A 15,301-nucleotide genomic window follows, 5' to 3' on the forward strand; every position below is an offset into this window, starting at 1 on the left:
TGCATGTGTCTCCTGAGATGGACTTAATAACCAACAATCTTCACAGGCGCTTTTTTAATTGCAACTTTTTGCTTGGTAGCTGCATGGACAGATGTGTAGATTTTTCACTCTGACGTCATAGGTTCGCTAGCAAAATGTTTCACATATTTTGATGGTGGAACGAGGTTGGTAGTTTGTCCATTATTTCGAGATGCAACTTTACAAAGGCCATTAAAAAATATGTATATATACAATAAATTTAGAAACATGTTTTAAAACATCTGTCTTTAATATGTTATACTTGCTGCAAGAGTTTGGGGTCACTTTAGTGCCTGTCATGTCTTGGGGAAGCTCTGTGAAAGGGTTTCTAAGTAGAGAAAGGAGTTCATCGTGGTTTTGGAGAGACCATTCCACAGCCAAACTATTATTATAAGGCACAAGAACGAGTTGTTTGTGTGCGGCAAGAATCAATCCAATACAAATTTTTGCGTATCGTTGTGTGAAAGTGTTGACGGTATTAATAACACTCTTCGCAGCACTTTCCGTTGAAACACAGGTAGAACAAAGTAGGAGATGAATAAAAGATGAAATCTTAAATGTTGTGCTTTTGAATGAACTATGTAACAAACCATCACGTCATTTATCCGCAGGGGTGGGCAGAAAGAATGAACTCTGTTTTAAAACTCTTTCCTTCGTTCACATTCATTCATCGTCTCATACATACTCTTATGTTATTCTGACTTCGACATGTACCGCTCAAGGAATTTGATTTACTTGACTGTCTTATGTTTTCCTCAGGCGTCCCCGACTTCTACTATTGTAGGCTTTCGCATTAACATAATTGATTAATACTGGTATTACATTCAGGAACTGTATAAACCTATGTTAGAACTATCAATAAACGCTTAATATTCAGTGACTTGTCTTACAAATTAGTCACCTCGGCATTCGAAACCTTGACCTTTCAGGGTAGCACTCAATCTCCTTCCACTGAACCAAAATGTCACAAGAAACAAGGATGTGTTTACGTAGTCTTTATTATTAGACAAGATAAAATATATATGGAAAACACGAACACATTTGACGAATGATGAACTCAAATCAACTTTATCGAACGTCTAATTCAAATGCCAGTGTTATAATGTATCCAGAGCAGACTAAAATTATATTAATGATTTTTTTGCCTCGTGGAAACGGCCGCGATCTGAAATTTTAAGAGATGCCACTATCTCCATGTTTCTTTGCAATGGCAATAAAAATAAGGAAGAATTACGTCAGGGGAGTTTTGGTTTATTGGTTTTAATCATTTTCCAAAAAACTCATACGTGTTCAGTATCGATAAGGTTATCATTTTTTGATATTTTAAGTCATAATTGTAATGTTTCGTGTTTGTTTACAAGTTCGATAGTATTTTAAAAAAATACTGTGATATAAAGTATAATATTTCGTTTAATGAACAAACTGGTGTGTATTACGGTTAGAATGGAAGATACTTTTATATAAAGTATAATATTACGTTTAATGTACAAACTTGTGTGTATTACTGTTAGAATGGAAGATAATTATATATAAAATATAATATTACGTTTAATGTAGAAACTGGTGTGTATTGCGGTTAGAATCATGTATTGTTTCATAGTACTTTCACACAAACGGAGTATTGAATTCCGAAAGTCTAAACTTAAAGGAAAAAGAATGGAAGATTATTTAGAATCTAGAGCTTGTATACCCTTTTTTACACCATTCTTTCACATCCGTACATTGATCAGAGACATACATTACCATTTATTATATATTCTCCGATCTACGTTCATTACAATAATAATATACACGGGAATTTCATTTTGGAGTAACCCTTTTTTATAAAGTGATCACCGCACAAAAGTCCCAACTATTCCCAACCGTCAGTAATGCCATGGCACAAAAAGGGCCTGACGGTAGTGGGGAAGGGAAATAGATGGGGAAGACACAAACAAAACACGGCAAAAGCCATTTAAAGCAACGTTTCAATTCTGAATGGTGTTCTTACACTAGGGCGATACTGAGAGTTCTTCCACTCTGGAACGTACCGCAAATATACGACCTATGTATTATTTTCAATGAGTAAATTGTGGAATAACAAATAACTACAAATGAATAAAATAATAACATTATTTTTTAATTTGTAAATATTTGCACACGCCGGGATTCGAATCCGTGACCTCCGGATTGCTAGTCGAAAGCCTAACACGTAGAACACGGAGGCCACTTGAATCTAAATGAAAAAAAAAACTTCTGCGAGAATCCTCTGTCGTTGCAGATAAATAATTGATTGCAAAAACCCGCATTTATTACAACTAGCTGACGGGTACCCGGCGTTACTCGACTCTCCTCAACTTTCTATCAATATAATACGCAGGTATTATATATGTAAACCTTTTGGAAGAAATTTTCTAAATGATAGTGAAAACCTTATCAAAATCCGTTGTGTAGTATAGAAGAACCAAGCGCACAAACAGACAGACACGGATGGCGACTTTATTTTAGTATAATAGAGATTACTCGATGGCACCAAATGTCCAAACTCACCAAGTCAATCTATAATTTTTTTATCGTTGACCTATTTCAATTAATGATGTGCTGCCTCACCACAGTTAAATGATCTTCGTTTTCCACTTAGGCATAATTTACAAGAAATTCACATATTTTATGATGCACATTATAAAATGGTGACACAAAACAAATTGCACGGCAAAATCCTAGAATAAAATCAATGATAATAAGAACGAAACTGGATATTTTGACACATTGCAACATTAATGGCTGGAAGCCGATTTATATGAACGTCCATTCTCTTAAATTCAGTTTCGTGTTGCTGTTTTGACAACAGCCTGCATTAAATTATTCAATAAATAACACTTTATTAAGGCGATGCCATACGTAGTAATGCAAAATCATGTGTTTTTGGTTTGAAAATTTGGTCGCCTAGAAATGTTTCAGATGCTTTAATTAAATACTGCGAGTAGAACACATCTTGGCCTTTGAAATAGTCGAGTATTTTTTAGATAAGATTTTTTATAAGCCCAGAAAAAAATAATGTACAAGGCCTATGAAAACTGCTTTAAAGTTCAAAATCTCCTACTTACGAACCCATTTTCGGTTATGATTTTATTGTATAGTGTGGCAAATTAAGTTATTTATAAAATTATGGAAAAAAATTAAATATTTATGCCTGAACATCCACAAAATAAAATAAAAGGCACTTTTTGGCCATGTTTTTTTCTTGCATAAATTATAACAGGCGAATGGTGTTAAGCGGGAATTTAAGCCTTATCGCCATCTACGTAAGGGTTGTTATTGATAGCGGCTCAATTTTAAATATTACACGACGGAGTGCATCGCCTTAAACATTTGCATTCACAAAATAATATTCTCCGTAGATTTGGCGCCTTCTGAAACCATTTTTTTGAACGAAAGAAAAATGTTCCTTTTGTAAATATTAAAAAAAAATTGTACTACCAGAATTATAAATGGTAAATGTTGGTTGTAAAAAGATTGAGGACTTATTTAGTATGGTAATTGAACCCACTGGGAATTAACCTTATGCATTTGTCTACTTAGGTACTAACGAGTGTTGTAAAATAAGTAGAATATAATTCATTAGGAATAAAATATAAATAAACTGTCTTCGTCGAACGTCACAGCGGTGCTACCAAGGTTTGTTATCTATGTGAGGATGTTGTGTCAGCGCTCTTTATTGGCAGCAGACACATGTCAGCGCTATATTGGCGGCAGACACATACCTGAACGGATGACGAACCTCGTGTTGGCACAGTTGGTCTAAATAACAAATGTAGATCCTAGGAAATAAATTGTACAGCGCCCTTGAGGTGATTTTTCACAAAAACGGCGCTCGACAAATTATCCAATTATTATTATTATTTGAGACAAATTATCACCATTTTTCAAAATCAAAGGTTTCTTCATCAAAAAACAAAGCATACTGAAAATTAAGACAGAATAATAGACAAATAAGTACCTAGCAATATAGACACAATATGGTAATACGCGGTGGGGTGGTAATTAATTAGTTAATATTGTAAAAAACAAAAGCAATTTGGGAGGCGGGCTTGGGTACCGCCGCCCCGGGAACCATTTATTGGATAACCAATACCTCTGCCATAGGTAACCCCAAGTGATTAGCTACTTTTGGTGATTTAGCAGGGCTGTCCGAGTCCATCGGGTGAGGTGTGTTAAGGATACGCCTGCCCACCAACTGCGTGTCGTGCCAGATCGAGAGAGGTTGGTTTGGGGAGACCCTTTGATCTACCCAACTGGTCTCTCGACCCATCGCCTTGCACAACAGCGGGAGGGATATATTCATATGCCCATCACTGGCAGACACACTGATACCTAGATTCCTGCCCAACCCTCATACCGTTTACCTTCCCTGAACTTCCTTTCCTTAAAAAAGACCCTCCACAGAGCGTCCTAAAAGATGATAATAATAATAAAAGCAATAAAACTTGGATGACTTGTATAGCGCCGTTTTTGTGCAAAAACACCTCAAGGGCGCTGTACAAACTTGATATAAACCTATCAACTGTACAAACTGTACAAACCTATCGCTGTACAAACTTGATATAAACCTATCAACTGTACAAACCTATCGCTGTACAAACTTGATGATATAAACCTATCAACCATCTCAGTTGAACCAACTTTTCGCTTTACACCTAATAATATGCAATTGTTTCTTTTGTAAACTTTTGTGCAATTGTTTTTTTTATTTTATTTTATTTTTTTTATTTTTTTTATTTATTTTATTTATTTTATTTATTTTATTTATTTTATTTATTTTATTTATTTTATTTATTTTATTTATTTTATTTATTTTATTTATTTTATTTATTTTATTTATTTTATTTATTTTATTTATTTTATTTATTTTATTTATTTTATTTATTTTATTTATTTTATTTATTTTATTTATTTTATTAAATTTATTTATTTTATTTATTTTATTTATTTTATTAAATTTATTTATTTGATTTATTTATTCATTTAGATTTACACACAGTACAATATGATACAAGATATAATTAAACTATTTTGTGATTATTGATTATTGTGCCTTATCAGGTCGAAATTATTGGTTCCTAACTAGGCAAATTGCCCGTTCTAAGAAACCAAAAAAGATGTGAAAGTAAGTGTGTGATTTGTCTATGTCTATAATATATCTCATTAATGTTTTAATTTGTGATGCTTAATCGTTACAATCTTATGATAGAGTCGAACTTGAGCTGTTGTGTATGTTTCAATTGTGTATGAGCAATAATTAGAATAATGTAAGATATATATAGTGTGTGATTAGTCTACGCATCCCCCGATTGTTACGGCTTAAGCCATTTAAAACAATTTTTCCATTCTGAATTATGTTATTTAAGCAGGTCGACACTGACAGTATCAAACATTTTGAAACGTGTCACAAGTACATGTTCCGCGGTCGAGGGGTAAGTGAAATCCCGGAGTGTGCAAGTAAATTTCACCTGACCATTTCGTGTTGTTTTCATAATTCATCCATTAAAAATAACATATTGTACACTTTCGGCACGCCCCAGAGTGGAAGATACTCTCAGTATCGCCCTGGTGTAAGACCACCATTCAGAATTGAAACGTTGCTTTAAATTTCTTTAGCCGTGTTTGGTGACCAGATCTGAATAGCCAAATACTTCCCCACCTTCCTCTTCCCCATCTCTCATCACGAGGTTCGTCATCCGTCCATGTATGTGTCTGCTGCTAATAAAACGCTGACACAATATCCTCTCATAGATACCAGACCTTGGCAGCACCGCTGTGACTTTCGACGAAGATAGAGGATGGAGACTCTGCAGCAAGAATCCTAGGTGGTGAGGAAACTGGACCAGCTGCTGCAGCGAAAGAGTGCACCGCATTCACCAACAGTGTCAGTACTATCAATTATAAAACGAAAATCGACAGTTTTGTTCAGAGTGTGAGGAAAAAAATCTGAAATCTATAAATATATCTGAAATCTATAAAATATATTTTCAAATGTACACACGGTGTCAAATGGTTAAGAATAGCTGATGCAATTTTTACTTACAAAAAAATAACATCATTTTGCAAGCAGAAAATTTACGTAATAATATATTCATCAAATTAATTTATCAATCGTTTAGATTCATCAGACTGACCCTGTCAGCATCGGACATTAACTATAAGTACCCGCATAGTACCAGATCTGTCTTACCGATTGTTGCGGCTCTTGACATTAAGTGGCTCAAGTATTTAGTTGACTTAATTGTGCCATTCATAACTTGGGCAAATAATAGAAGAATGATATCATAATGAACTCAGCTCTCGGCACCGGAGACTTAGGGCCAGTTGTTCCACAAAACTTGAACAATTTATCAAATTTCAAATTTAATATCTGTTAAAATTGTTTGATTCATTTTGGGTTATTATGCCACGTTTCTCCTTCTTTGACCAACGTTTTCGACAGCGTTACATATTCCATCATCAGGACAGATGTGTAGATTTCGGTGAAATGCGTTTATATACGTAAGAAGATATTCCGTTTTGCGCACGTTAATTCCCTTAGGGCCAGTATTTTAGTATAATAATTAATAAAAATAATATGGTTTTCGGCGTTTAGTTTTGGTGTAACCTTCAAACACCAAATAGCAAAAACAAAAAGCTTAGTCCCGTCATCTCTATTAATATAATGGGTTTTGTGGATTTCAATTGCCTCCATAATCAGGCTTGTTCGGTGCGTTTTGGGTCTTCCCAAGACTTCATGAACAAATCCAAAGTAATGGCCGGTTTTAAAAGTGCTCGACAATTGGCCATTGTGCCTACGTTCTGTGAAAGTTTTATTCAAGTTATGTTATTATTCCATTATGGACCAGTTCTTTCACAGAACTTGAATAACAACGAAACATGAATATTACTTTGAAATTTGATCAATTGTTCGAGTTCTGTGAAACAACTGGCCCTTAGTATCTCAGAACTGTGGGCTTGTGACTTATATAACGAACTTCATAATGTAGTTTAGTGCAAGTGTTCACGAATTTAATTTATTGAACTCCATATATAATTTATTTCTAAAAAAGAAATCATTACGTGTATTTGATTATGAAGTAGCGAAATCCAGTTAGCTCTGGTGTCATTGGTGAAATTTGTTTAGATTCTTTTGTTTGTATTTTCTAGGTCAAGATATCTATAATTCTAATGAGATATGGAGCTCTCAAATATAAAAAAATGAAGACGATTTTGGTGTTGTGATCAGTTGTAGTTAGGTACCCCTATTCCATATCTACATTTTTTTCTTTTAAATAAATAAAATGTAAAAATAAAAATTTTCATGTTGCTAAAATTAAATATACAAATTTCAGTTGTTTCTACATGTGTGTGTTGGTAAGTAATTCCTGAGACATGAGACGAACTATAACGTAGGCAGAAAAAATATAATATATCTAATCTAATATAATTATCTGAAATGCGTATTTCTTTTGTTCAAATGATACTTAGATGAATTATGAGAGTGATTGTACGTTACTGAAACAACGCGCTTGATTTTCACTGAACTAGGCTCAGTTGACATACTTATAAAAATCCAAGGGTTTTCCAATAAGAGGTGTTATTTTGATATTCAATCGTAAAATATCAATGGTTTTGTTGCTTGTGCAGCACGTAGCGCCGTCTTGTTAATAGTAAACGTTGTCCAGATCAATACAATCCAATTTCGGCCATAAAAAATCATTAATCATCTCTCGATAACGCAATCCATTCACCGTAACTGTTGCTTCAGCCAAATTTTCGAAAAAGTAAGGTTCAATGCCTCCGCCGGACCATAAACCGCACCAAACAATCACACGTTAAAGATAGAGAGGCTTTTCAACAATAACTCTTGGGTTATTGTTGAAAAACCTCTTGTTGACGAATCCACCGAGGTGTGAATGGGCCTCATCACTCAAGATGATTTGCATTTGATTCACTCAAGTGAATTTTTATAATTTCAATGCGCTGCTGAAGCGTGTATCGTTCCATTTTTATGAATGACGTAGTTTCTACTCATCAAATGTCAAAAAATGACAGCTTCAAAAGTAACATCTACCGAAATAGCGGGCTATTCAAAATAACACCTCTTATTGGAAAACCCTGTATATGCGACGACAAGTATTCGAACAAAAAAACAAATGACAAATGCTATGGGCTTCTTTTTTCAAAAATCTCCATAAAAGTGTTTCAATATTAAACAGTGCCATTTTCAGTGTCATCAGTGAATTTTCTAATTTACAAACATTCGACAGGTAAATTTCTATATATTTTTTATAAATACTTATATCATTATCACATACCAATATTTTCACGGGTCTGCGCTAGTATTAATATAAATTCTTTCCTTATATCGTCATCCTTTATATCGGCGGGAAATACATTTCGGTAAGTGACGTGTTATATGTTACTGTCCGTAAGACTTAGAATCCACAATTCCAAAACTTTAAGCCCACTTATACGACTGTACCTTCCTTCGAGTTTGACATCTTTCAAATAAAATCAATTGAAATAAAGATATTTTGGATATCCAATTGTTTTATTTAGTATAACCTCCCGGGGTGCACAGTGGCAGTCATTATATCGATGGAAGGTCCTTAAAACGTTTTTTAGCAGGTTTTCAGTAAACAAGAAGTCGTTTTGCATGAAATTCTTCTTTCATTTTTATGTGACATCTTCAGTAAAGCTTTATACAGAAATTCTTAAAATCCTGTGTTATGGGCGTTTCTTTTTCCATACCGATTACCATATGGAATCTATATGGTAAACCCATATGAAAAATACTTACTTAACCCAATAATTTTTTTAATTAAATTTCAATACACTTAACATATTTTTAATTACATAACAATAAATTATAAAGATAAGAGATAATTAATAATTTTATTCTTAGTTCTCCTCACTAGATGTTTGTGTGCTGAATCGGAATAGGTTTTGTTTAATTATGTATTGTTTGTTTCAGATCCCATTACTTTTTTTTGAATGTTGTATAATTCCCCTTCGTTGATTTCTTTAAGCCAGGTTTTCATTGTTTTTTTAATCATTTGCATTATTCTTTTTATATATTGCTATTGGGATTCAATTATAGAGCTAAAGGTATTTAGAGTTACTTTATCCAAAAGCAGTTTTAAATATGAATGTGTGTTTTCTTAGTTTTCTTTGATTTTGACTATGTTTGACAAAAGCTTCATTTGTATAGTATTTCATAGTTACCATTGGCAACACTTTGGACATAACGAAACGTCACAAGAAAACACATGTCATTTGTCTTGGCCATTACCGTCAAATCATCAATATTGAACAGTAATACACGTTCACAATCAGTAATAATTACATATCGTAGTTTTTTGGCAATGTTTTCAATAAACATGGAAAATTTTTGCATAATATCGTTACGTAAAACAATGACAAATTACATATGTCAAATAATGCCCGCCATCCTTAAGCTCTAGGAAAATCTGTAGCAAAATAGAACATGTCCTTTTTCGAGAAGATAACCCACATGAAATTTTGATAAAATCGTTGTAAAAAGCATCGTGTAAAACGTCCATAAGAAAAGACCGTACTTTCATATACGATACAGATTTCAAAAGACTCGAAATATTGATGTCATGAAGTGATTTTATTGGTCGTGAAGTTAAAACTCAAAATAAACACTAACCCATAACTAATTAACTAAGTAACTGGAGTGAATTAACCTTCGCACAACTGTGTCTTATTATATACTTCCTGCTTTATTCGCATTCATAATTCGTTATACTTCAATTTTACTTTGGGAGGCAATTACGGGTACAGCCGCCCCGAGAACCATTTATTAGATAACCAACACCTCTGCCATACTATTAGGTCACCCCAAGTGGTACGAAAAACGAATTATTTCACAACCACCTGAAGCTGGTGGCACTACGTCACCCTCAATTGAGGGGGACGTTGTGAGGCAGATGGATTAGTTTTCAGGTACTTAAGACCTCCGAACTACACACCAGAGACAGCTGAAATACTAATACCGGGGCGCACTTTCTCGATATTATATTTATATTACATCTTTATTTTTAATATTCATAAAATCTTCATTACCTATACCTCACAGCTTATCCTTACCTTTTCTTTGTGATTTCTCGAGGTGATATTTCCCAAGAATGGTGCTATATAAATTACCGACCTGTTAAATAAAAAAATTTGGTAATATTTTTAATGGTGGTGAGTAGAGTATAGAAAAAATATTCACAAATTATCTTTGTGTACATAATTAAAACACGAGATATTTTTTATTTTCTTTTATTAAAATTTTTTGAAGCCCAATGTACAATTTTATAAATAAACATAAAACATGAATTACTAACGACAAAATATTTAGAAAATATACATTTAATTTAACTGCTTATCAGTTCCATCCACAAAACAATAATATTTCTGACAAAATAATAACAATAAATTTTATTTTTTCTAAAAACCAGATTTCTCACAATAATTTTGACTAAAAATTTGACATACAAATTATATTTTTACACAATTTACAACAATTAAAAAATACATATATTTTACATTTGCACACATATGTGTAATACCATTATAAGTAATCAATAAATTGAATTTATTATAAATTAGATTATTTCAATGAGAAAAAGATTCTTAGACATTTCAAATGTAATATTTTACAACTTAGGCACCTATTTTTTGTATATCTATTGTACATTACATGTGTTATATCTTCCTTACATTAATATATGACACATTCTTAATATAATGTATATGATTTAGATATTAATATCTATTTAGTTTGTACATAAATAGTAAAATAACATCTAGAAGGAGTATAATTTATTCAAGTTTTAGAATGTTTGTGTTTGAATTTTGTTAAAATATCAATGATTTAATGGATTTTATCCACCCACGACTTGTCAAGTTGTTTTAAGAAATTTTCAGTGTGACTAAACCATTGTCATAACATCCTATAGCAATAAACCTTTTTATTTTAATAAAAAAGACAAAATTAAATACATTTCTAAACGTATTTGCTATTATTCAAGAACACAGCTAGTCTCAATATCATTAAAAAGTTTGTAATATCATCTGCTAACCTAGATTCGTTCATCCCGATATATAATTACTGATTTTTATGTTAACTTCACACAAAAGTTGCTTAGAGCCAGAGGATTTATGTAACCCACTATAGCAGTATATTGTGAAGCTTAAGGTGACATAACGGAGGCTGACGAACGTATTAATAAAATCTCAAATGTTTCTAGAGAGATACCTGCGGATGTAAGTTATTCATATTTAAGATTAATACAAATACCATTAAAATATTTTATGTAAAACGGTTTGATAAATTTATAAAACGTTTTTCACTACAAAATTAGCGGTAAACAACAGATTTATGATAATAAAACAATTATTATTAAAATGTACACAAAGAAATACATTACCAATAAAAAATTCACCATCATTCATTGATTCAATGCCAATTTTAGTGAGAATAGAAGCAAATACCGCACAGAGTTTTGGCGGCCACGCGGAAAGAATTTAGCGTCGTTCCGTGCAAAAGCGTCTTGCCACGCTTACGCGAGAGTCGGTATCACCCCCCTAGGCGCGCCAAAAGATGTTTCACACCAAAATAAAGAAGAAACAGAATTGAATCTAAAAGCATCTCGTGCAGTGCTGCGGCAAGGGTGTAAAAATATGTCAGACAAATTCGACAACAGTGGGCATACCGATGTACCTGTGAAAATGCAATGTTGGGAGGAAGAAGGCTGCGAGGGAAGAAGGTAAGAAGCAAGAAGGGCACCTGATATTATAACAGGCGGTATAGAAACTTGGACCCCTCACGGCGGACTCACGTACCGTACAATTTTACGGGAATATTATGCAAATTTTAATATTTTTTATGTCTACCCGATACACCTGCTGTCTTTTTTCGCTTTTTTCGTATTAAAAAAGCGACTTTAATCCGAGGAAACATAATCGTTACGATGCTAAATAAATACTTGCGCGGAGCGGCGATAAAAAAATAATCTATTACTGGTTGCCAAACATCAATTCCCCCAACTTTTGACAAATTAATTATTAGAAGTTTAGAAGTGATTATTAACCATTAGCAAACACATTTCGAGAGGTTTTAATCGGATAATGACGTACTTAACCGCGTCACATCATTTTATGGCAAAATTCCTTTATGCCTGTGGAATCTCATCACATCTTTAGCGGTAGCTAGGGGCATATTACGGTTATGGTGTGTAACAGAAGTCACCACTCTTTTAGCGAGGACATTAACTCGAATTAATCGACCACGTTGCAACATAAAGATTATCGATACACGATTCAAACATTCTAATACGCGGATGAAACGTGTCGAGATAACATGGAAAATTGATGAAAATATCTGAAACCTACACCCAAAAGGAGAATAATTGAAAACAAGATTTTTAGCATAATATTAACATAATTGATCAACTTACTAAATTCGCATAGAATTCGCTTCGAATCGAATCTTTGCTTAGAAACAATCTTACAGATGAATCGTTGCCTCGCACACAAAATGAATGAAAGAAGAAATAAGTGCAAGAAGAATATATGACTGTGAATGTAGGTAGAAGTCGATGATTCCCGAAGACCATTGCACGATCAAGTGAAATACTTGAGTCGAGTCATGCCAAGAGTCAGAATAACAGAAGAGTACGTACGAGACGATGTATGAAAGTGAATAAAGCAAGGATATTGTAACAGTTCTATTTGTCACGCCTGCAACTTTATAAGAAAGAACTGATACTGGATTTCGGCTGGCCACAAACACTTACACTAGGTTGTTTGCGCCACTCAGTTGTTGTTAAATTAAAAGAAGAAGAAGTTTTGACCGGAACCGTGAGAACGGATACCAGTATATCTTTTGCTGTTAGTTACCTTTCCAAAAATGTAATCATTACAATTTATTGAGTTGAAGCAAATTTCTGAGATTTCTCTATCTGAGTGAGCATGACTACTGCCTACTTGTCTCTCTATCCTGCTGATTTTCTCTTAGGTAAGCTCGGAACGAACCGTGGGTCAGAAGTGATGTCCACATAGCTTCAAATTTCTTCAGACTAATTCGCGGATGGTTTGAAAAGTCGGTTATCATGAAGAGTATCCATTTCTATATTCCCGATAGTTATAGACTGTTTAACTTTCGGCTTGCAGGGCTAACTTGCCAATGGTCTAATCTTGCTGTTAAATGAAATCAGTTCGGATATTGACATACTTATCCTCAATGAAGCTGAATTTAAACGGAATACTTTGTTGGTGCTCGTGTAAAACCAGCTTTTTATATTTCTATTGGTTTGTATAGGTACTTATTTTTTTATGTACTAGGTATGTAGGTATACTGATTACCAATGTTTGATAAAGCAATATCTTTAAAAAGCACTAAAATTGACAAATTTTGTTATGTTTCAGATTAAATAACTGTTCGTATGAAGCAGATACTTTGGGATGTGACATTATAATTTAAAATAAAAGAACAACTAAGTGAACACCACTTTTATTTTTTATACTTAATGCCAACTGGGTTTCGCAACAACCGTAGCTTCTTCAGGGTATATAACAGTATTATATGATGATGCTATGGTTGTAGCTAAACCCGGTCGGCATTGAGTATAAATAATAAAAGTGGTGTTTACTAAGTTTTTATTTTATTTTAAATTAAAATAATTTAATTGAATAGGGACGTTAAGATGGTCAATTAGTTATTTGAAACATATTATTATCTTTACGTAACTTTATGTGGCTATTTTCAATCGGAAGTACCAGTATCCATACTAGAAGTGCGAAAACATTGGTTCCCAAGTCTTCTACAGTGGAATGTCAAATACCTACTCGTAGAAGTATTAGTGACAATGGGTTATTATATTATAGGTAGTAATGTGATTTATTGGTAAACTGTGGGAATGTGGTAACCCTAGGGGAATGCTGACATTCTCTGACATAACAAAACTCATTTGTAATAAATTCCTTAATGGAGTTACCGCGTTCTTACGCGTTATAAAAAGCGCGTAAGATCGCAGCTTGATCGAGCTTATTGACACTTTATCAGTCTCTTTGTTGATCGCGGATAAAATAGCAACACTTGTCTTTCTAGAATGGTGTAGAAAATACAGTTTTTCTCGACCTTATTGTCAATTTGTCAATCTCTTTCTTGACTACAGACAAAATAAGAAAATATATTGAACCTGTTCACTCTGGTATGGTAGATACTTATAGAAATAGCAATATGCTCGAGCTTTTTGTCTATATCTTTATTGACCACGGATAAAATAAATAACAAACTTTGGAAGAGAACAGTGCAAAAAACGCTCCTTCATTCCATAAATGTTTTTTTGATCACTGATAATAAAAACAAAAACCGGATGGTTAATGTTGAAAAATTATTCGTTAGGATTCAATGCGAATTTGTCAACCTTTTTGCTGACCACGGATAAAATAACAATAAAATGATCTAAATCGGAATGGAAAACATTGTTTGTTGCGACTCTTCGCCAATTTATCAAGTAAAATACACACTTTCCTTGAGAGTATTGCTATTTCATCAAAAATCATCCTTTTTGCTGGCCACGGACAAAGCAACAATCACTGAATTAAGTACGGTTTACACATTTAGTCTGAAGTCAAATTTCGTCAATATTTTTTGCTGATCCCGGATAAAACAACAATCACTCTATGAAGTTCAGTTTCAGCAACACATTTACTTTGAAGATATAGTAATTTCGTCAATATTTTTGCTGACCCCGGATAAAACAACAATCACTGTATAGTACAGTTTCAGCAACACATTTACTTTCAAGATATAGTAATTTCGTCAATATTTTTGCTCACCCCGAATAAAACAACAATCATTGTATACAGTACATTTTCAGCAACACATTTACTTTCAAGATATAGTAATTTCGTCAATATTTTTAATGACCACGGACAAAATAACAATCACTCTATAAAATACAGTGTAAACAACATATTTTGCCTGAACTTACTACCTCCATTTTTCCAACATTTTTAATGACCACGAATAAAACCGCAAATACTAAACAAAGTTAATTGCAAACAGCACATTAAATTAAGCATGAACTTCTTGCCATTTTGTCAATTTTATTTTTGCTAAAGAATGATAAACCACCATTAATTATCATATACAGAACATCGTTTGGCTATATACTTTGCTATAGTTAAATGCCAATTATTTAATATTTTGTTGAGCAAGTACAGCATAACAATGATTTGAAATGAGTGTAGTAAAACT

Source organism: Hesperophylax consimilis, chromosome 27, assembly GCF_061612785.1.
Source record: "Hesperophylax consimilis isolate HC1 chromosome 27, BYU_Hcon_1.0, whole genome shotgun sequence".
NCBI classification, from domain to species: Eukaryota; Metazoa; Arthropoda; class Insecta; order Trichoptera; family Limnephilidae; genus Hesperophylax; species Hesperophylax consimilis.